At 39.7% G+C, this 24,871-nt stretch overlaps 2 protein-coding genes across 10 annotated transcripts in view; one reads left to right on the forward strand and one right to left on the reverse strand.

Moving 5' to 3' along the window:
• LOC134223873 (flotillin-2) overlaps positions 1-24,871 on the reverse strand; it is a 619,172-nt gene that overhangs the window by 399,242 nt on the left and 195,059 nt on the right. The window lies entirely within an intron of this gene.
• The window catches only part of LOC134224972 (glucose dehydrogenase [FAD, quinone]), a 110,200-nt gene continuing 91,964 nt past the window's right edge, over positions 6,636-24,871 (forward strand). Inside the window, exon 1 of the mRNA XM_062704673.1 lies at positions 6,636-6,697. The gene's annotated coding sequence lies outside the window, so the exon portion shown is untranslated. The remainder of the gene's footprint in view (positions 6,698-24,871) is intronic.

Here is a 24,871-nt window from a genome sequence, read left to right on the forward strand (position 1 = left end):
CATGTTGTGTGCAAAACGACGTAGAACATGCACGTCGCAATGAAGTCATCAGGTATCAGAAACTTCTCGCTAGACAGCCTTGGTGTTATGAGTCCTATTAAACCGCTTCTATCGAAAGACGACGAGCGATCGCAAAAGTTACTGGAATCCAAACGCACGTCAACGAAAGGCGCCAGAAACGGATTGCTTCGGCGGTACGACAGTGCGGCTTCAGACAGTAAAGACGACTGCGACGACTGGTATGTTTAGAGAAGCGAATGCAGCGTGATCCTGAACTAGCTGAGGTGTTGAAGCAGAAGATTAGGGACTATGAACGCAGAGATTACATCAGAAGCTGACAGAAAGCCAACTGTCTCAAAGATACGATCGTGTCTGGTACCTTCCCATATTTCCGTGGTGAATCCAAATAAGCCAGGAAAATACGCATAGTATGGATGCAGCTGCCAAGGTTGCCGGAGTTTCCTTGAATTCTTTTTGCTCACCGGTCGATCACTCTCCCTCTTCCATCAGTCCTGCACCGATTCCGCGAATTTCGAATCGCCATCACAGGCGATATTCGGAAATGTTCTACCAGGTGATGGTAAAAAAACCGATCAACAGGTCAGAGGTTCCTGTGCGTGACGGGGAACAAAACCGTAGCCCGGATGTACGTACGAAGGTGATGACGTTCGAGCTACTTGCTCGCCAAGCTGTGCGCAATGTGAAAAATCACAACGCTCAACGGTTTTGTGTACAGTTTCCACGGGCGGCCGAAGCGATAATCAAAGAGCACTACGTGGATGACATGTTGTCTAGTGAGGAGTCGGAAGAAGATGCGGCAAACTAGCGAAAGATGTCCGCTGTACACGCTGAGGCTGGTTCAGATACGCAATTGGCTATCTAACTAAAACGATTACGCGTGAGCTAGAAACGGAGCCTGAGAGAAAAGTATGAATCTCTCAAGCGAGCGCGGAACAGAGAAAGTACTTGGTATGTGGTGGTGCACAATAAGCGATACATTTACATTTAAAGTTTCTCCGAGAATCGACGCCGATTTACTCCATGGTCGGATCATACCAACCAAAAGGCAGATCGAGTACTCTTATGATGATATACGACCCATTAGGACTGTTCAAACCTACTCCTGTTTCTGAAAATACTTCTTCAGGAGATTTGGCGTAGGTGTTGAATGGGATGATCGTATCAAGCCCGAGCAGTGCGAAAACTGGAAGACATGGTTACGAGTTCTCCCAAATGTAAAACCGTCTGCGTTCCCAGGTGTTACCGGATAAGTACCGGTATGGGAGTTAATAATGTTATGCAGCTTCACGTATTCGTTGGTGCGTCGGAAAACGGATTTGCGACGGTTGCTTATCTACGGTTTGAGGAAAAGGCGAAGTGGAATGCGCCCTGATCGGCGCGAAGACACGTGTAGCTCCATTGCGGTACGTGTCGATTCAGGCTGGAACTTCAAGCAGCAGTTATTGGAGCCCGCTTAGCAAACGAAATTATGGAGACTCGCGAAAACCTACACAAAGATTCTTTTGGTCAGATTCACGTGATGTCCTTTGCTGGCTTAATTCTGATCATCGAAATATATTCAGTTTGTCGGGTACGAGTCGAGCTGTTGAGAACAATGAGCCAAACAGTGGCACTGGATTGTCGAAATTGTAGCTGATGAAGCCACAAAATGGCAGAAGCTGCGGATCTTTCCTGATAGCCGATGGTTCCGTTGTCCAGAATTCCATGGAAATCAGAAGAGCAATGGCCCATCACAATGACAAAGTATGGTCAAACTGAAGAAGAAAGACGTCCGCACGTTCTGCATCATTTCGTCACACCGCGCTGTTCCAGTGGGAGGATTTTTCGAGCTGGAAGAGCTTGCTACGCCGCGTAGCATACGTGAAACGTTACCCAACCAACCTTCGCCGAAAGTTAACGAAAAGAATACATCACCGGTCCACTGACTCAAGAAGAACTAAAGGAGACTGAATTGTTTATTCAAAGCAGGTGCAGGAAGCTGAGTTTGCAGAGATCTTCTTCTTCTTCTTATTGGCATTACATCCCACACTGGGACAGAGCGCCTTGCTAGTGTTCATTAAGCACTTCCACAGTTATTAACTGCGAGGTTTCTTAGCCAGGCATTTTTGCATTCGATATCATGAGGCTAACACGATATTTTTCTAGGAAGTCGAGACAATTTCAATCGAAAATTGCCTAGACCGGCACCGGAATCGAACCAGCCACCCTCAGCATGGTCTGCTTTGTAGCGCGCGTCACGCAGCTAAGGAGACCCAGGCGCAGAGATATATTAACTGAAAAGCCGAAATCCATTCCGTGGAAGAAGTTGATAAAAAGTAGCTCGCTTATAGACTTAGTCCATTTCTGGACAAAGACGGACTACTGCGAATGAAGGGCGAATCGACGCTTGCGAACTCGTCGATGAATGCAAAGCGCCTGATAATCCTACCTAAACGTCACCCAGTCACCGAACTCATTCTTGCCAGTGTTCACCAACAGTTCTTCCATAAATCATCAGACATCGCTAAATGAAATCGTAGGTTCTACGTACCCAGATTCGCTCAAATACAGCCGTGTGCGCTCTCGTTGATCAAGTTTGCAAACCGTCAAACGATTCCAGCCGTACCGAAATGTCTCCTCCACCTTCACGACTAAAGGCTTTCTGTCGACCGTTCCGTACATAGGTATAGACTACTTTGGACCAATGCATGTAGTAGTCGGTCGGAGGACAGAAAGCTGGGGAGTGCTGATAACTGCCTGACTGTGAGCAATACATCTTGAGCTCGCCCATAGCCTCACGACGGACTCCTGCATCATCGCCATCCGGAACTTCATAGCAAGAAGGGAAACCCTCTGGAAGCAATAAGCGACCGTGGAACAAATTTCATAGGAGCCAGTCGGGAACTGAAAAAAGCCTTGCTGCAGTTGAATCAGGAAAAGCTTATGGAACATTTCATCACTTCTGACACCAAATGGTCGTTCAATCCATCTGCTTCTCCACACTTTGGTGGAGCTTGGGAACGCCTCGTTCAATCGGTAAAGAAAAACCTGAAGCACAACCAACTCCCACACCTACCGATGAACTTCTAGAAAACATGTTAGCCGAAGTTGAACTAACTATCAACTCACGGCAGTTGACAGAATTGCCGTAAAGCTGAAGTGTTGGACGTCGGCAACCGTAAGTACATCGGACCAGTGATTCCGAAGCACTAGGGGAGTGTCACAACTTCTCGTTGCTTCGCACCGTACATCCATCCGCCGTAATGATACGTACCTGTTCGTGTCAACAGACCATTAAAAGTGGACGCGTCTTGAGATATAAACACCGATAAACGTCAGCAGGGAAGAGTAGATGAATAATTGCAAGCAGAGAGTGTGTTCACAAACCAACTTAAAATACTATTTTCTTAATTCTACTTGAAATTATTGCTTATGATACTTAATAATATCCTAAGTGCATTATTTATTCTAAATGAACCACATAGCATGAATTGGTGGTCTCATGTTGGTACAATATAGCTAAATCTAATCTAATACTACGTCGAGTAAGCACAGGTGGGTGATATCAAATAAACAAAAGATATTATGTACTTATTCTAACATTAAACATAAAATACACAGCTATCGAACGAATCCATACTGAAACTCCAAGCAAAGGCAGAAGTGAACAGTATCAGGATCTAAAGCAGATCACCCACCATCGATTAAAGGACTAAATAACTAAAAAGAGACACTAAATGTAAGTCACCATAAAATTACCCTATACTATTACATATGCTATTACCCTAAATGATACATATATACAAATATGAAACCTTAAATCTATTATGAACAACATGTAATACTCATATTACGTATCAAATTATGTCATTTGTCAGGGATTTTTAACGCTACTGTCGTCATCGTCACAGTAGCTGATTGTGCTTCAATAAATCTTAAAGAACCAGAAATTTGTCTCTTTCGTTGCAATGTGCAACAATATTTCATTAGGAGAATAGTTTCATACTTTTGATATACTGGAAAATGAAAAAAGTTGAATAGATTTAAGAAATTATTTTAATGAACATGAACATGATCATGAGCATTATGACCGTAGAATTCGTAGCTTATACTCCGTGACTGACTAGAACTTGAGAAATTTCAAACCTAAAATTGCCTAGACCGGCACCAGGAATCGAACCTAGCCACCCTCAGTATAGTCTTGCTTTGTAGCCGCGCATTTTGACACAGCCAAGAAGGGCCCGTATATCATGGTGGTAATACGATGAGACTCTATAGGGAACGTCAAGAAAATTCTAAGCCGAATTTCTTGCCGGTTGGAAATGAACAGCCAGCTTCAGCATCATCTGCTTTGTAACCTTGTATTTCATCACAAAGCAAAGGAAGGCCTCAGTTGTAACCATATCGAAGTGCAACGTACATTGTTATATCATACTAAGTGGATAACATCATGAAAAGTCTTTCCAAAACGCTTTAGCTTTTGCAACAGAGTCTATCCTATATTAGCATTATTTTCTATTTCTACCAACCAGACGACAATCGTCACCAACGTCACCGTCGCCATGCATTGTACCACAGCATGCATGTTTTGTTTATACATTCAAATGAGGTAATTACGACAAAAGAAATACACAGAGACTACTCCAAATGAATGTTTCAAAAAAACTTGCGCCCAGTCAAAACAGACAGTACACCGAAAATTAGTTGGCATGCCTCTGGTGTATCCAACCTGACGGTACGATGTAGCTATATAGTATATGTTTCTGATTTCTTTGTTGATTCCCTTAATGAAACAGGGTGGTTCTTATCTGAAAAGTAAAATACATTGATTATCCATGGTGTATTGGTCTAATTTAGTTAACAATTGGAACACAGATTCAAACCGAATTCATGTTTAAACAACGTTTGAACAATTTGTTTTGTTTCAAATATCAAACAGACCCAGGGTCTACCTGGCCAAAGCGTGCCCGCGTAGCAAGTGCCACTGATGGTGACAACTTCTGTTTGTTTCGCGCCATCCGGCCCTCCATGGTCACACGACTTTGCGCAATACAAACGAATGTGCATGCCTCGCAGCGTGGCCTCGATCCGTAAAGTGGAGTAAATCCGCCTCAACCCGACAGAACCAGTTCGGCTGATCCGACTGACGCGTCCTCCAGTTCCAAGCAACGGGTTACTCACTAGCAATCTTAACGGGCTACGTTTAAAACGAAAGGAAAATGAATTACTTAACAACCAGTCTGTCCAGTTGCAATCTAGGCCACACTACCGACTGGAGGTTGCTTTTGTTAGCGGTACTTTACAGAACCTACAGAAACATGGGAGCTCAAGACGACATCCGTGACGGGTTCAATTGAGAAGAGAGCTAAGGGTTCCACTCAGTCAAAACATCTGCACTCCTGCAAAGAAGCAAAAACAGTCTGCTGGCCCACTCTTTGCGAGACGGAGCGAAATGACTAATAAAAATATTTTGTTGACATTTTCCTTCTACACTGAGTACAGACAAATTTATTCCTCAGACCTTAAGGCATTGCGCAATTAAAGTTTATTTACTCGAATGATGTCACTATTGTTTGCAGATGGGTGGTGACATCATGGAATATATCTGATGACAAACCTAATTTCAAACGAGCAATAGTTTCTAGATAATATCACCTCATTTGGTTGATTTAGGTTTTATTCACACTACGATTAATCCACCTTGCGATAAAGGCATCATAGTGCGCTTTAAAATATTAAAAGGACACCATGTAAAAAATACGTGCGAAAAAACGACCTCAACGAAATTGATTTTTGTGGATACAAAAACTGTTTAAATAATGGAAAATCTCAAAATCCGCGTCAGTTTTAAATTTGAATGAAACGTCATGTGAAAATACTTCAAATTCAACTCTAGTGTACATTAGAAACCTGATAAATTGCACAGATTCTACTTTTCCCATATTTTGTTTTTGCTTTTATTTAGTTATATCATCAGTAAAATGTATATAGAAATCACTTAAAATCATTGCTCTAACGACAGCTCGAGGATCTGTAGTGAACTAAATGCTGAATGTCCTTTAATAAAAAGTAAAAGAATTAGTCAAAACTAGAACTTGTTTTGACCAAGTCCGATCATTTACAAATCAAAGTTAAGAAAATTATTTTGAACTTTTTAGTGGAATGTCTTCACTTGTCGAATGTCGTCTTACAAACTTATGACAAGTAGAATCAAAATCCACGACATCAAAGCACTACGTGATCTGCTCTCGTCACGGTTTATCATGATGCACTCTGCACAATCGCGAACGAAAGTGAAACTGTTCCATCTAACAACGTGCAGCGCAACGCGGATCAGCCGCTTCTCTGTGACGCTACAAACTTTGTTGATTCACCACCTACAGTCAGTGAAGCAACACAACGCGACCGCTCTTGCAGGCAGACCACGCGGAGCGCGGCCTTGCACCGCACATCATGACCGACTGTTGCCGCCGCAGCCGAAGAGCGAAAGATATCGGCGGTTGAGGTTGAGCACCACCATCAGTTGCGAAGGCGCGCAACTCCACCGGACCAGCAGCAGCCGCAGCAGGGACCCACCTGGCACAATTTGGTTATTTTATTTCTGTACCCGTGGTCTCAAGACGTAAATCGCGGACGCGCGTTCGCGTTCTCGGAATCCTTGGAACAAACCCCAGGCGATTGTTTTCCACTAGAAGAAGTGTGTTAATCGCGAGAGTTTTTTTTCTGTTCTATGCGAATTATTCTCTATTTTTTTTTTCCTGGATTTGGTCTTGGCGCTTTTGGAGGACATCCTCGATAAACGCAGTGCAAGGATAACCGCTGAAGGAGCTATTGCAAATTTGTGCTTATAAGAAAAGACTGGGAGATTGTGATGACGTTACGTAACAAAGCCTTCGAGTGCAATCAAGCTTGATTGTATACAATCGTAAACAGCGATTATTTCGGACAGTATAAATGGAAAGGATTTACAAATTGAAGAAGAAACATTGTTAATAGACGTTCAAATCAGTAACCTTTTCTCAGAAAATGTGTGGTGGAAAATTTAGCACCAGTGAAAGTGAGAATACAATTGCTGTTGAAGGATAGTATCAGAATATAACAAATATTGTGTTATGAATTTCCACAAATTTTGTCTGAGAGCATCAAAAAGTTCAATAACAGCCAAGTATTTTTTCATTGGAAATTGTCAGATGTTAACACGAAAATAGGAACTGCAACTTACTACATAATATCAAAGAGTGAGAGCATAAGGTTTCTCAAACACACGAGAAACTTTCAGTACCTATAATTGGCAATCTTATTGAGATTTTGTCGAAATACGTGTTTTGAACAAGATTCAAAATTAAAAAGAAACCTATTTTGGCCATAAATGTCACATTAGACACATTGAAGACCTTTATCAAGCTAGAAATAATTTGTGATGACAAAATAAAAATAAATGTTCATTAAAAAATCGTTATTTGAAAACTAATGGCTGGAAGCAATTTCTGAAATTTGAATTTAATTGTTTTATTTATCAACAGGGACAGGGACTGTTATCCCTGAAAAAGTTGCCATTTTCAAATTAGTCAAAACAGGTCGAAACAGGTGAATGATATTTTTAGTTTTCTTGGGTCACTGACTTGGGTTCAATCCCGTCATATCGGCCTATTTCCTAAATTGAGTGCAAAGAAAATAATGCGTTCAGAATTCGTTCGGACTAACAAGTCCAGTGTATTTTGAATCACAGTTTGGAACAACAGTCAGGCAGACAATTTTCTGGAATGTTCAGATCGTGACTGATGTTCCAATTCATGAATTAAATCATGGTGTATTTTTGCTGTTAAGAGTTCGAGAACACTTTTTGTGTGTAACATGTCGTGTGACACCTTCAAATTTATGATATTACAAACAATAATATGATAGAAATTGTGCTTTCATAGTTCTCAAGGCCCATGGTTCGATTCCAGCTGTTTTTATTTTTCATTGTAACCGCAAGATGTTATAATTGCGCTTTTGAGGTTGCAAATAATCGCGTATAATTCAGACCATAAGTAACCACATAGTACTTGTTATTATTAGAAACAAGCCTCAAACGACATGATTTCAAAAGAAATGATGAAAATATGTTCTGAGGCTACTTGAGATAAATCCACTCATATCGCACGTAGGACAGATGGTACTCTCGATTGACAAAACCTCTAGACTCTTTGTATACGTTCTGAGATTCAGCTAGTTATCTCAGTAAGATTAGGAATAATTTAAATGACCTTTATTTTTGTACTACGAGTGATTTTTGACTTTTCGCTTCTCTATGCTTAATCGATAACTGCTATTTTCATAATCCTCCTAAATTTTAGCTAGTTTGGTTGTAACTTGACTGAAGAGCAGTTTGAAGTTTGTATGAAATTTAATATGAAAACAGTAACTTTTATAGAATACCTTCACAACGTTGCCCGTTAATTTCTTAAAACATATGAATGTATGTACAAGATCGAAATTATGACGAGAACCGATAATTTTTTTTTGCGAAACGGTTTGACGCTGACAAGAAAAATTATGAATTATATACTGCAAATCAATTTAATATCAAAGAATAACATCAATATCAATAATGAGCAAAGAGTCAAAAGAGTAAAATTTGAATAAATCTAGTCTACGTCTATCAAAACGACTAATAAGTTTTTCTTTTAATGAAAATGGCTTAGAACAAAACTTCCTTTCACAAAGTAGTTTGTTTGATGTTTTGACAATTTCATTAAAAGATCACCTGTAATCTAAAAAGTGACGAATGCGCCATTTACAACATACATGTTTTCCATTTTTCTGTTAAAGAATGATGAGTACTACTCGTTAACACCATTTTAGAAAATAGCATATACGTCCTTTGCCATATTACAGCAGCATAGTCTATAACCGTTTTAGATGGTACTGCATATCCCCTAAAAAACAATGAAACAATGATTTTCCATTCGTTTTTAGAGTTAACCTCTGATAAAATTCTTCTGATGTCTATTCTCAAATAAGTATGATAATAAACACTGTCGGGGATAAGTAGGGCATGATGGAGCAATGGCCCATCAATCGAAATTTTCTTGAAATAAAATCTTATACTCCAAAATTATTCTGAAAAAACTGATTTTTCACTAATTTTTATAATTACTGACCAACAAATCGAATATTGTCCTCGAAATTGATTTTACGCCAATCTTTATTGTTATTTTCAAACTTGAGCTGGGGCACGAGATGAAACCCATCAATTTATATAGCCAAATTAATTCTTAGAAAAAAAATTCCACCATATAACTACTGATCCACCAAATCGAATATTTTCCTTGAAATTGAATTATATGTATACGCCAAATTGTACTTAGAAAAAACTGATTTTCTGTCATTGCTTTTGACCTATGCCAAAACTTTTGATTGTATGGCTATTTAGATCAAACGACATTTTCGATCAAACCGTCAGTTTTTTTCGGCCAAATGAACAGTTCAACCGAATGACGAGCTCGGTTTTCTAGTCACTTATCTGCCTTAAGAAGGATAGTGGGATCAATCAGACTTGTCCCTATTTTTAAAAATGTGGCGTGGGCTATATCACTTTCTTTGGTGAATCCTCGTTCTATACTTCAGTTTAGAACGTTACGCATTCAAGAAAAATTTGAGTACAGGATAACAAAGCGCCTCCAATGAATATTTCCTCAAATGATCAAAGGCAGTATTGTGAAATTTGGAATGTTTTGTTTATATTTATACTTATGAATTTCGTCCTGAATCGTTTCACGCGTAATGAAAATTTTAAAATAAAATATTTTACTGTACAATAAACGATGCCTTGCAGAATAGAAAAAAAGTCAGTTATTTAAAAAAATCGGGCAGCATGAACTATGTTCAGTGCCTGACAAACCGTCCGCTGGCACTGCAAGTTGGAGGGGTTTGAAATTGAGCTCAGTTCAATTCTAAAACCTACATGTAGGCTCTACAAAGAGACCGTGTGCCGCTTAAAGTACGCTAGTCCAAGTTTTAGTGTAGGTGGACATGACTCGATAGCGGACCTGACTCGGCGAGAGGTTGCAGGCCCAATAAGCCGCCTGTTAAACCAACCGATACGAGCTGAGGTATACCACGCGTAAAAACCGACTCTGGCGTACATCGGCACCTCGAAAGAAAAGATAATGAGTTTTCGAGTTGACTAATCGGACAGGTATCGATTATTATTAAATCTTTTCATATCTGTACGTCAAATCATTGGACTTCACGGCAGCAGATGTTGTTATGTCCATTCAACGCACACTATGTGTGATTTGTTCTATGGGATTTCCCTCTGCGCGTTATTTCGCGCTATTCAAATTTTTCTTTTCTCCGTAATATCTACCCAATTAACAAAACTGTGGTATTTCTATGGATGCATAGGTATTCCTCAGTAGCACCAATAACTACAGACTAACATTCTCTCCTTTCCCAACTGACTGTAAGGTCTTGCCGCGCCGTTATTGATCTAGATTTGTGAGCGCTACTTTCACTATACTATACCTCGAGAATAGGTAGTAAATCCAAACCTCTATTCACTGGATCTTAGTGAATTTAACCAGTTTTGAGCGATCACGGATTAGTAAACACTGACATGCACAGTACAGTCAAATTAGCAAAAACCATTTTCGACCTAATAACGCGTTTGGCAAAGTTCATGCCGAAATAGAATTCGACTAGATGAATTTCATGTTCTATCTGGCCTAGTCTGAACAAAGGCCGTCTCGCCGAAGGTCGCAAGGTCGTTTAGCAAAAATGCCGTTTATCACGATGGTGTTTTGCAGAAAGGCCGTTTGGCTAATAACGTGATTTGGCCATGATGGACATACGGGCAAACATTTGTTGAATTTGTAGTTGGCCAAAAGTCGTTTGATCGAATAAATAATTCATCTAGTGGAAAAATCAGCTAGAAATGACCATTTGACCAAACAGATTGACAGTATATGATATTCTTGGTCGTATACATGTACGGTCAAATGGCACTTTTGCCAGACGACCTTTTCGCAAAACGGCATTTTCGACCAAATGACCTATTCGGTTGAACCAGTTCATTATCTATCCTTTCGTCCAACAAATGTATTCCTATTGTTAAATTTAAAAAATCGTGAAAATGTTAAAATTTCACAAAATTCTTAATAATTTGAGTGGAAATTTGGAAAACAATTAAGAATTTAAGGAATAAAAAACGTAAGAAATTTAAAAAATTCTACAAATAATCCTAAGAGCTCATAGTCTCCGTTGGCTCTTGAGAAGTTGTGATATTAAAATAAATTTAAAAATCTAAACATTTTTAAATTCTATAGTTTTTGTAATACAAAAAATTCCTTGGAAACCCTTGAGATTGCAACGAACACAATGAAAAAAATCAGCACGCCGCCTCACGATTTTGGACATGCACATCTCTATCAGGCCCCATGGTCAAGAGTTCGATGAGTGCACACTTAGAATAGAATCGGATGCTGCATTTAGATATGTAAAGTAAATTATATAATCATTGGCCATAACAATATTTGGGGAGATCCCCAGCGCTGACACCTCCAATACCGGACGCTTCTCAAAACTAACTTGCAGAGGTCCCACCACCGGCTTATGTAGTACATAATGAAGCTATTAAAAGTCATTTCTTCTTCTTATTGGCATTACATCCCACTGGGACAGAACCGCCTCGCAGCTAGTGTTCATTAAGCACTTCACAGTTATCAACTGCGACTTCGCTTCAAGTTTCCATTTTGCATTCATGTCATGAGGCAACACGATGATACTCTTTATGCTAATGGAAGTCGAGACAATTTCAAACCGAAAATTGGCCGGGAATCAATCCAGCCACCCTCAGCATGGTCTTGTGTAGCCGTCGTACCGCACGGAGGAGGGCCCAGTCATTTACCTGCATGGAATATGAGATTATATGTTCAAATTTGAAATCAGGCTGCAAAGTGTCATGTACAAGTCACGCAAAGCGTGACAAAATAAAAAATCAGGTCATGTCGTACACTCACATGATGCTCAATGTGGATCTACATGCTTGGTGTAATGGTCACCATGAAAGTGACATTTAGCAACTAGCGCTTGGTCACTCACCATGTCTTCACTTCTTCTGCCTGTGATCACCAGCATGAATGATAGGAAAACTTTCCTGATGTTGTGGTTGTCATATCCACATCTCTTGACTATCGTGATGATCACTTGACCATGCGGTGTTTGGTTGAAATTAACGCTCGACAGCAATGGAATAATCCACTTAGCGGAATTAATGATTTTTGCTGTGAAAAATGCATAGCCAAAATAGAATTTTTGGGAACATTTAATGTTCTTATTGTTTATATTGACTTTTGTGCAATTTAAGGTGCTATTAAAAGAAAGTACATACATGTTTTCCAAATTTGATCAGACAATCTTTTGAAAAGGCCAAATTTTTATTGATTTTTCAAATGGATACAATTAAAAACGACGCATCCTACAAAAATGTTGTATGGTGATCTATCGCAAAATCAGTCAAAGTTTCTAATAAAGATATCGGAAACAATTCAAATTGAGCCCTACACTGAAAAAAAATCAGTTTCAACAGTTTCAAAATTAAAACTCGATTTGCGAAAAAGCTTTTTGAGTATGAAATTGTGTCTCAAGATAGGTGATTATGTTCCTACCAACCGTCCATACATCGCAAGCTTGACACTTTTAAGGAGAAAAGTTTTCTAACAAAAATTTTCTGTCGGAATTGATTTTTTTCTAGTGTCAAGGAGGCAGTGGATTTAACATATACATACATATATTTAAATATTCCTGTACAGTCAAGCAGAGTACAATATTTAGGTCGTAACTAATCGCAACGGATAAAAATACACTGAAAATAATTTCGACAAGAAAAGTTTTGTTAAAAACTTTTTCCTTCAAAGTGCCCAGCTTATGCGATGTATGGACGGTTGGTAGGAACAAAATCACCTATCTTGAGACAAATTTCTACAAATCAAAAAAGCTTTTTCGTAAATATTTTAATTTTGAAACTGTGAAACCGATTTTTTCAGTGTAGCTTAATTTGATTCGTTAACTTTCAAAGGACGTAATATTTTTATGAATTAATTTGAATAGCAATCAACAGAACAACATGAAAGCTGTCGATTGGCTATTCAAATAATCTATGAAAAAATGTTACTTAGTCCTTTGAAAAGTGTAGAATATGATATCTTTATTAGAAACTTTGACTGATTTTGATAGTCACCCATATAACATTTTTTGTAGGCGTCGTTTTGATTGTATCCATTTGAAAAATCAATAAAAAATTTGGCCTTTTCAAAGATAGTCTGGATCAAAAGTAAAACTTATAGAGCCATTCACAAATACGCCCATACAAATTTCAGAACCTCCCATACAAAATAGTTACGAGAGGTGGGTGGAGGCTTTCAGCCCTCCATTTTAGCGTTATGTAATTTGTGAATAACCCTTAATTTAACTATTGATTTATCCAATTTATCAATTAAAACGACGTCAGTCCAATCAAACGACAACAAAATCAATCAATAACGGTGCTCACCTGCACTTTTGACAGCTGACCGACCTGATGCTCTTGGCTCTCAGCTTGTGGTTGTCTATCTGGTGTCAGCTTACCGAAGGTACTCACGTGTCAGCTTTACATGTCACGATGCGCTGAGTGATTGTCAGTAGAACATCGTTTAAAGCGTGGTGGTTTTGTTTTCATATCTGATCATCTGATGGTCAGACATTTTGCAAGACGTTTGAAATTTAACAAAAATGTCAAAAACAATTCATGTTTCGCCTTACTTTAGAAGGTTTGAATCAACAAATTTAAAATCATTCGAAAGCGTTCTGACTAGAGAGATGGTTTATATTGTACATTTCATTTTCAATTTTGATGGCGCCTTTATTCGGTTCTATTTGATGTCTTCTCAGTTTCAAATGGTCAACGTTGTGCAACTCGTGGAAGTTTAATGAAAATGTATGCAGAAATATCCAAAACAGTGATTTGCAGAAGACGTAATTTACGATAAGAATCCTGAACTCATTCAGTTCTTGTAGAATAAATAGTGTTATGCTGAAACCGCGAAAAGATTAGAGTTTTTAGGCAAAGATATTGAGCTATTATCAGTTAGATGATTTTACCCGGTATTGTTACAGTATATTTTTCACTGTGAAATTCACCATTTTCAAAAGTGCCATCTACCATTTTAATGAGTAGTGGCGCTTTTAAAGAAAATGGGTGAATTCACGTGGAATAATATCAACATAAATGTACCATAATGGTAAAGTCATCTAACAGTGAGTTGTAGGGTGAATTTATTTCTTTTCAAAGGTAAAGAAACGAAATTTGCTCAAACCCCACTTCGAGAAATGCTAATAACTTAGCGGGCAACTCTAATCTTCTCGCGTTTTCTCATAACATTCTATTAAATTTTCTAAATCTGAATGAGTATCATGGTTCTTCATAGTAAGTTGTGTAGTCCAGCTGCAATTTACTGTTTTGGGATTTTCACATTTTGCATATAAACTTCAACGAGTTACACTGCCCAAAGTTGACCGATTGCTGAAATTTGTCCAGAGCATCAGGGCATCAAATAGAAGAATAAGAGGCGGCCCATCAAAAATTTAAAAGTTTTCCCATACTAATTTGAGCACCCAAGGTTACTATGAATCATAAATGATCATATTTTGTTTATATGGTATACTAGTAAAATAATCCGAATAACTCGAGAGTTTTTCAAATTACATAAGCATAATAGTCAAAATGCAATTGCACTGAAATAGATAAAATAAACCTGCTCGAAACATTATATAAACATTTAGAAAGCAATTAGCAAGTTGTTTTGTCAAATTATATGAAACACACATTCCGTCCCGTATATTACTCTGCCGTACTCCACCCAAATAGCTTGATATTTTGACATTACTGAAAACTACTGAATCTAGCCTTGTACTAAAAACTCAATTATGCCGCTTGTAGTGGTCAAGAAAAAATGTTTAGGACGAGAATAGATGTGCTGCCAAAATGGTTCTTATTTCTATTACGAAATTATAAACTTTTCACAGGCCCGGCGACGTAGGTTGTGACAGTGTGCGATATTGATTTACTTTTGAAATTTATTTTCTCCTGACAGGCCAAAATTCACGAAGGTTGTGATCTTCACGGTATTTTAAATAATCGTGAATAAAATGCAACTCATTCTTCAATATTTCATAACAATTATAACGATTCACCCTTCTAGCAATATAACTACCCTTCCGTGTGTAGCACATTTTGTTATTTTTGTACGCTGCAAAAATATTCTAGTCATTGGTTTTATGTGATTCATATGTAGTGACACGTTTATTTATGTTATGGAAATGGTTTAATTTTGCTTATTGAGATAGATTGAAAGGCAGTCTCAAGATTTCAACAGGCGTGAAAAGTTCATATTCATGAAGAAATATTATTTTAAACGAGAAATATTTCTCAACTCCTACACAGCTTTTGAACATCGCATTATAAACAGTATATCATCACTAGTGGCACCAGCTATGGTCATTTGATGAAACACCACTTAGTGCAAGAACGATGCCTTTTATTACAATAGCGCGTTAGCGACAAGTGATGTAACATAAATGTAAACAACATTAATTGGACAATAAAACATCTTTCGACTAACCCATCTGTTAACCGACGTTTTATTCTAGTATGAATTCAATTATATTTCATTTATTTAATTTCTGTGTACTCAAAGCAAATAAGTTCCATTCAGATATCCATGGCGCACAACATGCAACGTAAAAGCAAACATCTGTAACTCACTTCTAAATCACATAACACAGTGTCCTCCAAAGTGCCATTACGTGCAACGACCGCATCCACCAATATGGATACACCATCAATGCACACATAATGGGCATGGCCAACCACAAAACATGAGATTAGACTGACCAAGGCATGGAATACTCACTCCTGTATATGAGGCATCCATACATTTATTGTAACCTTTTCATACGATGAAATCCTACCAAATCATCACGACGTTTCAACCATTTGAAATTACCAAAGAAAATTGGATCAGTCTACTGCCAACAAAGCTTAGAGTTCTATTCAAAAGTTGGCGCTTTGTGCGTTTCGATCAAATCCAGAAAATAATCACGGATAACTCTCGATCAAACACTTCGAGAACCCTTTTGCAGGTTTCAAGCAAGAATCGTACGGTGTGTCCGAAATCGTAAATCTTTGGATCGCAGTTGTCGAAACTTGTAATTTCTCCCATAAATGAGTGGCATACCAACATCAGCAACGTGAACAATTTCGTATAGAAGCGGACACGGGCTTTGTCAGCTGTAACAAAAAAAGAAAAGAGGTGGACTGACTGAAAACTTCTTTATGAGAACGTTGAGTGAAGTTAGACACTTTATGGCTGGCAAAACTTGTCTTGGTGAAAATTGCATCGTGTAACAACAGGTGGATTCATACGAAAGAAAACCAAAAGAAAACACCGTTCAGGGAAGAAAGCAAGTGACAACTCGAGAGACAGATAGACAGCAAAGTAGGAAAAACGAAAACTCAGCAAGTGTTCAATTATTAAGTAATTCGAGCGATTATCTTCTGAACACACACCCACACAATTGAGTGGAGCCGACATCAGGCGGATGGTGGCGACATTAATCGCGCATTACGCTAGTCGTGTGTGAGGAGATCTACTTTGGAGTGAGGGCGGCAGCATTAGGCTTCACGGCAGCACGCATTTTCAGCAAGAGAAATGGAGGAAGAAAAAGCCTGCAATTGTGGATTATCTTTCGAATGTAAGTATCACTTTTAAGCTGAATTTCACCTAAACAACCGAGATGGGTTAAATCAGTGGCAATGGTCGAGCCATCTGATATGCAATCGCAATCATCGGTAATTGAGCGTAGCAATGAAGCACACCAGTGGGATGTTATCTAATCTGCCAATGAAATCTACAAATTGTGCATGAAATTGTTCGGGTTACTAGGTGAATACTGGCTTTAAAACTACTTACCTTTCAATGTTTCATTATTTGATATTATTCGACAATTTTATTGGGACAGTTCATACCTGTAATAAAACAGCAATTAGCAAAAAATACGTTTAAACGAGAAAAGCAAAAAAGTGCAAATAAATTAAATTTTAGAACAATTATGGCAATAAATAAATCCATTAGTGATAGATGGAATTATACATTTCAAGAAGAATCAACAACTGCAACAAAACTGTGATGCGATTATGGTAATGGTGCGAAGAATGATACCCCTAGCGCATTAAAGTTGGATGGACGTGTTCTTTCATAGAGCAGACGTAGCAGTCTAGTTACCTTGGACGTAGCTACAACCTTTGATTTTTGGCGAATGTCTGTTGAAGCTAATTCTTCACCATTTAGCTTCAAGGTGGAGCTGATTCTTCCATTAGAGATATGCGAACAGTAGATTCAAAGTCGACCTTAGTAGTTTTGACTGGCTTAAAATGCTTCATCATTGCATGACTAATGGTTGTGTTGTGATCAATCTCAATGTATTTGGATTTACTGAAGAAAATTAATAAAATTCATGCACGGTAGTATTAAAAAACATCTTGAAATTTTATTTACAAGCATTTTCTTGTTAGAATTCATATTTGTGGCAATATAAAACATGACATTATATTAAATCGGCTGTGCAGGCTTGAAATTGGGAGATAATTCAAAATTCATCAGAAATCAAATTGTTCAGCAAAAATAACATGATCAAATAAAAGTTTGGAATTCACAAAAGGAAGAACGGGTCAGCTACCAACGTTCAGATTTAGAGGTATATAAAAGGTATTGGGAGTACCACTTAAAGAAGATTTTGTTACTCAAAAAATGTTAAACACTTTTTATTTGTCCTGAGCAATTTAAATTAAGAGTTCATATTAAAAATCCAGATAGGGATGACCATTAGAATTGAAAATAAAATTGATTTAAAAAATTAAAACTCACATAGACAACTACTTGAGTTCCAGTCAGTTACTGGTCAAGTGGTCTAATGGATAGCAGATATGCCTCACGCACGAAAGGTCCGCACCATTATCCCTTTTGTAGCTTATATGTCCTCATGTTCTAGCAATCGTAGAACTGGTCATACCGATACACTTCTTCTACTCTATCACACACTGTATAAAATGTTATATATATGATGAAACAAAAGGCTCGTTCGATTGACTATTTTTCCATCACTCTTTCAAAATTACAGGTCGTCGTTACGGAGCTTGATTCAATACTGCGTTCAGAAAAAGTTGGATGTAAATTGAGGCTATTGAACACAACAATAGAGTTCAAATATTTCTATAGCGCGTAATTTCAGAATTTTAACTGTGTATATATTCAACTTGACTAGTACATCTAGCAGTAACTGCAATTCTCAAATGAACGATAGCTTGTTTCTACGGCAGTTTGCATCACAATCAATTTTCAAATCTAATTGGCAACACTAGGCAAGAAGACCATAGAACATAACCGCTCAGATTCCAATGAAATTCGCATAAACTCAAGTGCAGGGGTATGTTCGACTTACAGTGGTGAGTGCCTATCACCAAACTAGGACTAACTGGAGTGAATTTCAAATTCAATTTTGAAGCGAGTTCTGCAGCTTTGTAGCAATAATGTTTAGTATGGGTGCGAAATTGTTAGTGAAACCCACCTTGCACTTTTCATGGTAGGAAGGTATTTGATTATGAAACAAAACGTGGATTGTTATCAAAAATTCAGAATTCCTATAGAACTGTAATTTTAAAAGGAAGACTTGATTGCCAGGCAATCTTGAGTTCAAGTATTTTTGAATTTAAGTCGAATTTCTTTATGAAAAATTGTTTTTTTTCAATATTATATTAATATTGTAAAGGAAAAGAAGAACCCATTTCATTGATCATTGTTGAAAAGCCAATAAGGAGTTAAATGGATGGCCAAGTTTGAGCGAAATTGAAGTCACGAAGAAGTAAAGACCAACTTTCCTAAAAGCACTAAGTATTTATCCTTAACTTTCATTTCAGTTATGACAAAGAGATATATGAAGCTTCACATTTTCAAATATTTTTTTATTCCAGAACGACAACTATCAAAACTTAGTCAACAGTTTCAAAATAGTCGGTGTGTCGAGACTTGAAAAAGAGCAGTGATCACCCGAATAAAGTGACTCAATAATAGGCCTGACAATTGAATATAAGCTGTTGGTTTTCTGTACAAGAAAAAGCTAATTCAATGGAGTAGCGATCACGGGCGGCCCATCAAGATCAAGTTCAACTGATATGATTGGAACACGGCGGAAAGGCCAACATTGGAAATATGGGGGGATAGAATTTTTTTTCTAAGCGCTTGAACACAGCCAATTTTCGGCACACTGTATTGAAAACTAATGATTTATTCTACCTTGAAGCCAAAGAATTATAATTTTATCAGGTCTCTCAACAAGTCAACACAGTTTTTTCTTACAAAAATGACAAACAAAGGGCAATCAAATTTCTGAAAAAATAAGAGTTTCCAAATCATTCTTTTACACACCGATGTGTTTTCAATTTTAATCATTGAATTTATTGTTATTTATATCTGTATTTCTGATTCTTTCAATTTGAAAAATGGAAATATCATTGGCCATCGAAATTTTCGATTTTCTTAGTACATCATCTTATTTAAACGAAGCTAAGCGTATTCTTTATTCAGATCTAAATGGTAGTGACAAGACAAAATTTATCACTAAGTCAAAGATAACGATCCTCGTGGTAGGTATATGAGTGGACTTTGCAAAAGCGTAAAGACACAAAGCAAATGTTTCCTTTAGCTCTACCGTTGAACCAAATTACGTGCACCTATTCGATTTACCGTGTCCTCCAACGACCAAACAATCGCAAATCCGGAAGTATTAAAACATATTCTTGCTTGCCAACGAGTTAAATGCTTATTGTAGTGCATGTTCCGACCAAAGCCATCATCCTGACTATTGTCAGGTTCCTTTGTTTCTTTACGAAAGCAAATCGAATTGAATGTAAACCCGCAGCGGCGTGAGGCCAAGCCAATCGATCGCCATTTCGTGATTGACAGCACGTTATTTCTTAAGATATTTTGATTTGATTTCTTTGTCGCTGTGGGGTCAGGAAATCAGATCACTCAATGACTTGGATAAAAGTTGTGTTGTTTTTCGCAACCTGAGGCAATTGTGGAAGGAACGAAGTAAGGAATGTGAGATCACTGATAAAATGCACGATGTACTACAAACCAAGGATTTGGATTTTTTCGAGACGGAATCAAATCCAGCCACCTTCAGAATGTGTTGTGCTTGTAGCCGCCATCTTACCGCGCTAAGGAAGGCCTTGTGATCTTACATTTGTAATATTTATGACTAGGTACAGGAATCATAAGAGTGAGTGGCCCTAGAAAAAAGCCCATCTATCGGCAGCTGCGGAATTGCATCGTGTAGTCCCGCCTGCAACGATGTGAGATGTGAATAAACTACTGATGTTAGATAACCCTCTTAATCTATGTAAAACCAGTAGTACAGCTGCACAAGCGTTGGATAATTTAATAATTTGACAATTATAGTTTTTTTTTTGTAATAGCGGTACCAGAGGATAAGTTAATTTATTATTGACGTGTTGTGATACTTGATGTATGAATACAAAACGGAATGGCAAACATCACATGGTTCAAGAGGTAGCTGAGATTAGCGTACGGCCCCGACATCATCTTCTCACATTTCATTTATTTAGTCTACATCTAAACAGATAATACTGAATCAACAATTTGACGCCACAATACACGGTTCGAGGCCGCATCTCCATCCTCGAATACGACGCTCGCCAAGTCGTTTTGCACCTGGTCTGCCCATCTGCTCGCTGCTCCACGTCGTCTCGTACCTGCCGGATCGGAAGCGAAACATCTTTGCAGGGTTGCTGTCCGGCATTCTTGCAACATGCCCCTGCCCATCGTACCCTTCCGACTTTAGCTACCTTCTGGATACTGGGTTCGCCGTAGAGTTGGGCGAGCTCGTGGTTCATTCTTCGCTCTTACACACCGTCCTCTTGCACACCGCCAAAGATGGTCCTAAGCACCCGTCTCGAATACTGAGTGCTTCAAGTCCTCCTCGAGCATTGTCATGTTTCATGTCCGTAGAGGACAACCGGTCTTATTAGCGTCAGGTACATGACACATTTGGTGCGATGAATCTTTTTGACCGCAGTTTCTTCTGGAGCCCGTAGTAGGCCCGACTTCCACAGATGATGCGCTTTTGATTTACGACTGACATTGTTATCAGCCGTTGCAAGGGTCCGAAGTAGACGAATTCCTCGACCACCCTCGGTATCCCGTCATCGTAACATCTCTTCCCAGGCGGGCCCCGCGCTCGGTTCCGCCCACAAGCATGTACTTTGTCTTTGACGCATTCACCACCAGTCCAACTTTTGTGCTTCACGTTTCAGGCGGTGTACAGTTCTGCCACCTTTGCAAATGTTCGGCCGACAATGTCCATGTCATCCGCGAAACAAAAAATTGACTGGATCTGTTGAAAATCGTACCTTTTACACCGGCTCTCCCGCACACCTTATAGCCAATGTTGAACAACAGGCACGAAAGTCCATCACCTTGTCTTTATCCCGCGATTCGAACGAACTGGAGTGTTCGCCGAAATCTTCCACAGTTTGCACACCATCCACCGTTGCTTTGATCAGTCTGGTAAGCCCCAGGAAGCTGTTCCCCATTTCCATAGCTCTACGCGGTCTATACTGTCGTATGCCGCCTTGAAATCAACAAACAGATGATGCGTTGGGACCTGGAATTCACGGCATTTTTGCGATTTACCGTACAGTAAAGATCTGGTCCGTTGTCGAGCGGCCGTCAAGGAAGCCGGCTTGATAACTTCCACGAACTCATTCACTAATGGTGACAGACGACGGAAGATGATCTGGGATATCACTTTGTGCGGATTAGGATGGTGATCGCTCGAAAGTTCTCCACTCCAGCTTGTCGCCTTTCTTGTAGAGGGGCATATAACCCTTCCTTCCACCTCCGGTAGCCGTTCGGTTTCCCAGATTCTGACTATCAGTCAGGCAGTGGGCCAGCTTTTCCGGGCCCATCTTGATGAGCTCAGCCCGATACCATCCTTACTAGCTGCTTTATTGGTCTTTAGCTGTTGGATGGCATCCTAACTTCCCTCAAGGTGGGGGCTGGTTTTCCATCGTCCGCTGAACTGACGTAGCAGCCCTCCGCTGCCTTGACTTTCACTGCCTGGCTCTCAGCGCCATTCGTTCCTAGTGCTGCTTCCACCTTTCGATCACCACGTTCGTCCGTCAAGATGCTCATCCTTATCCCGGCACATTTCGGCTCGCGGCACGAAGCCTTTGGGGATGCGTTGAGCTTCTGAGAACTTGCGTGTTTCTTGAGAACGCACAGCTGTTCCATCTCATCGCACTCCGTTTCTTCCAGGCGGCGTTTCTTCTCCCGAAAAGGCGGGTCGTCTGTCTCCGCTTCCGTCTATAACGTTCCACGTTCTGCCGGGTATTCGTTGCGCGACCGCCCGTGCTGCGTCCTTCTCCAGAATCTGTCTGACTCTTCGTCGAACAATCGTTCCATCGACTTGTCCCATATACCCGACTTTGTCTCCGCTGCGTCGTTAATGGCTGCTTTAACTGTATTCCAGCAGTCCTCAAGAGGGCCCCATCGAGCTCACTCCTTCCGGCAACGCGCTGTAGAGATGCTGTCGTATGCAGTGGCGACATGGTTGTTCAGTCGCTCGGTCGTACTCGCGACGGCGTCGGTACCGAACATTGTTGACGGTAGTTTTAGAGTTAATCCATCACGTAGTGGTCAGAGTCGATGTTAGCGCCGATATGTCCTAATGATACGGAGAAGTGCCGTCCATCAATCGACGTGGTCGATTTGTGATTCTGTCTGCAGTGGTGATCTCCAGGTGTACCGATACGGAAGGCTGTGTGGAAGTAGGTGTTGAATGGCATATTCTTGAGGAGCGAAATCAATTAGTCGTAGGCCGTTTTCGATCGTCAGCCGGTGTGTAGTTCAATAGTCAGTCTAAGCCTCCTCTTGGCCAACCTGAGCGTTCAAATCTCCTATGATGATGAGTATCTAGCTATCGCTCAGTTCCAGCTGCGTCCTTATCATCATCAGTGCTTCCAGAGTGTGGGCTATGGACGTTGATTATCTGAAGTTGAAGAACCCCGATCCTCAACCTGCACATTCTCTCTTGATCCACCACCCGATCACGCGCCTTGCATGTCACCCACTACAAAGCTGTTCCCAGCTTGTGTGTGGTGCCGCAGTTCTGGTAGATGGTATGATTACCTCTAAACGTTCGCACCATTGATCCCTTCCAACAAACCTCCTGCAGCGCTACGATGCCGAATCCACGGCTCCTGAGACATTTGAGATTCGCAGTTCCACGAACGAGCCAATCGCTAGTCCTTTCGTCGCAGTGGTCTTCGCCGATGGTTCCGGTCCGTACTCTCTTGTTGATTGTTCGTCGCGTGAGTTTTTTTTGGCTGGCGCGGGCCTGACACCGAACCCCACCGGAGGACCATTCCTCCTTATTTGTGGACCATGGTGCAAGTTTCACTTAGAGTCCCTCGTCGCCACTCGGACGATGATCAGCCGCCCTATACGGAGAACAGACGCTGTTGTAAGCCGATCCGACATGGAGAACAGACGCTCAATAAGATTTGCACCCCCGAGAAAACCCCCTTCCCAGTCAGCATACGACCATAGTTCCCACGGGTTGGTTACCCGATCTTCCCTAAGGTTGCTCGTATCCGGCCAGCACCGCGGGAGGTAGGAAGGAGTTGCTGGGTAAGAGGCTAGGACCCGAGATGGGGTCTATTTATTCCTTCAGGTACGCGAAGTACCAATGGTACGCTTTACCCAGCATTTGCCGTGCCCTTCTACATATCTTCTTCTATTCTATTTTTTATGTAAATGAATTTCTGATGTCTGACCCTCATATTTAAACAGCTGAACCCATCAACGTGCAAATTTGTAGCAGAAGAATTTGAGGGAAGATTCATAAGATGGTTCGATACTCCGAAAATCTGAGAATTAATCAATTTTAGGCAAAATGAAATTCGTCAGGTCTGCAAGTCTTCTTCTTATATACATAAAAATGAATTTCAGTCTGTCTGACCTCATAGACACGGAAGGGTCTTAAGATGGATGAGACCCTCTCCCTCTGAAGTGGAAATCCATGCAAATGAAACAGCATTTGGCATGTGAAAAAAAAGTTTTGAAGTTTGCTTTGGCTTACATTTCACAGTGTTGTTTTGTCGATTTCTGTGTGCTTTTAATAGCATCGTTTCTGTTGATTTGTTCGTTGTAGTTTGTACGAAGAAGACGTTAGATTTGAAAAGGGCTACTTTTGGAAACCGAAAAGAATAAAACCAAAAAATGAGAAGATAATTTCACTCTCCATCAACCCAGATATACACCTAGTGTATCTGTTGTTGTTGGTCTACAGGGTCCCAGTAGCCTTGCAACCAAAGGCGTACGATTGCCAATCCGGAGATGGCGAGTTATATTCTTGGTCCGGTCTAGGATGTTTTCGATGCGGGTATCGAAAAGGTTTCGATTAATAACTGAGGAAATGTTAATAGAATACTAAGTTGAAAAGCAGACCAAGTTCCAGTTGGAATGTAGAGCCACCCCAGCCAATAAAAGGATATTCCAAACCCTTAGGATATGCAAACAGACCTCTATAGCAACTCGATTAACTTAGCTGATGTCTGTATGTGTGTATGTGTATGTTATACACACTTTTTGGAACTGTGATATAAAAAATAAAGCGACATGGAAAATTCCATGGGTTTGGCAAGGGCCTAATTGTTTGCTATTGAAATTTAGTGCAATCGAACATAGTGTTCTAGAATTATTTGAAA

The sequence above is a fragment of the Armigeres subalbatus genome, chromosome 3 (assembly GCF_024139115.2).
Source record: "Armigeres subalbatus isolate Guangzhou_Male chromosome 3, GZ_Asu_2, whole genome shotgun sequence".
Taxonomy (NCBI): Eukaryota; Metazoa; Arthropoda; class Insecta; order Diptera; family Culicidae; genus Armigeres; species Armigeres subalbatus.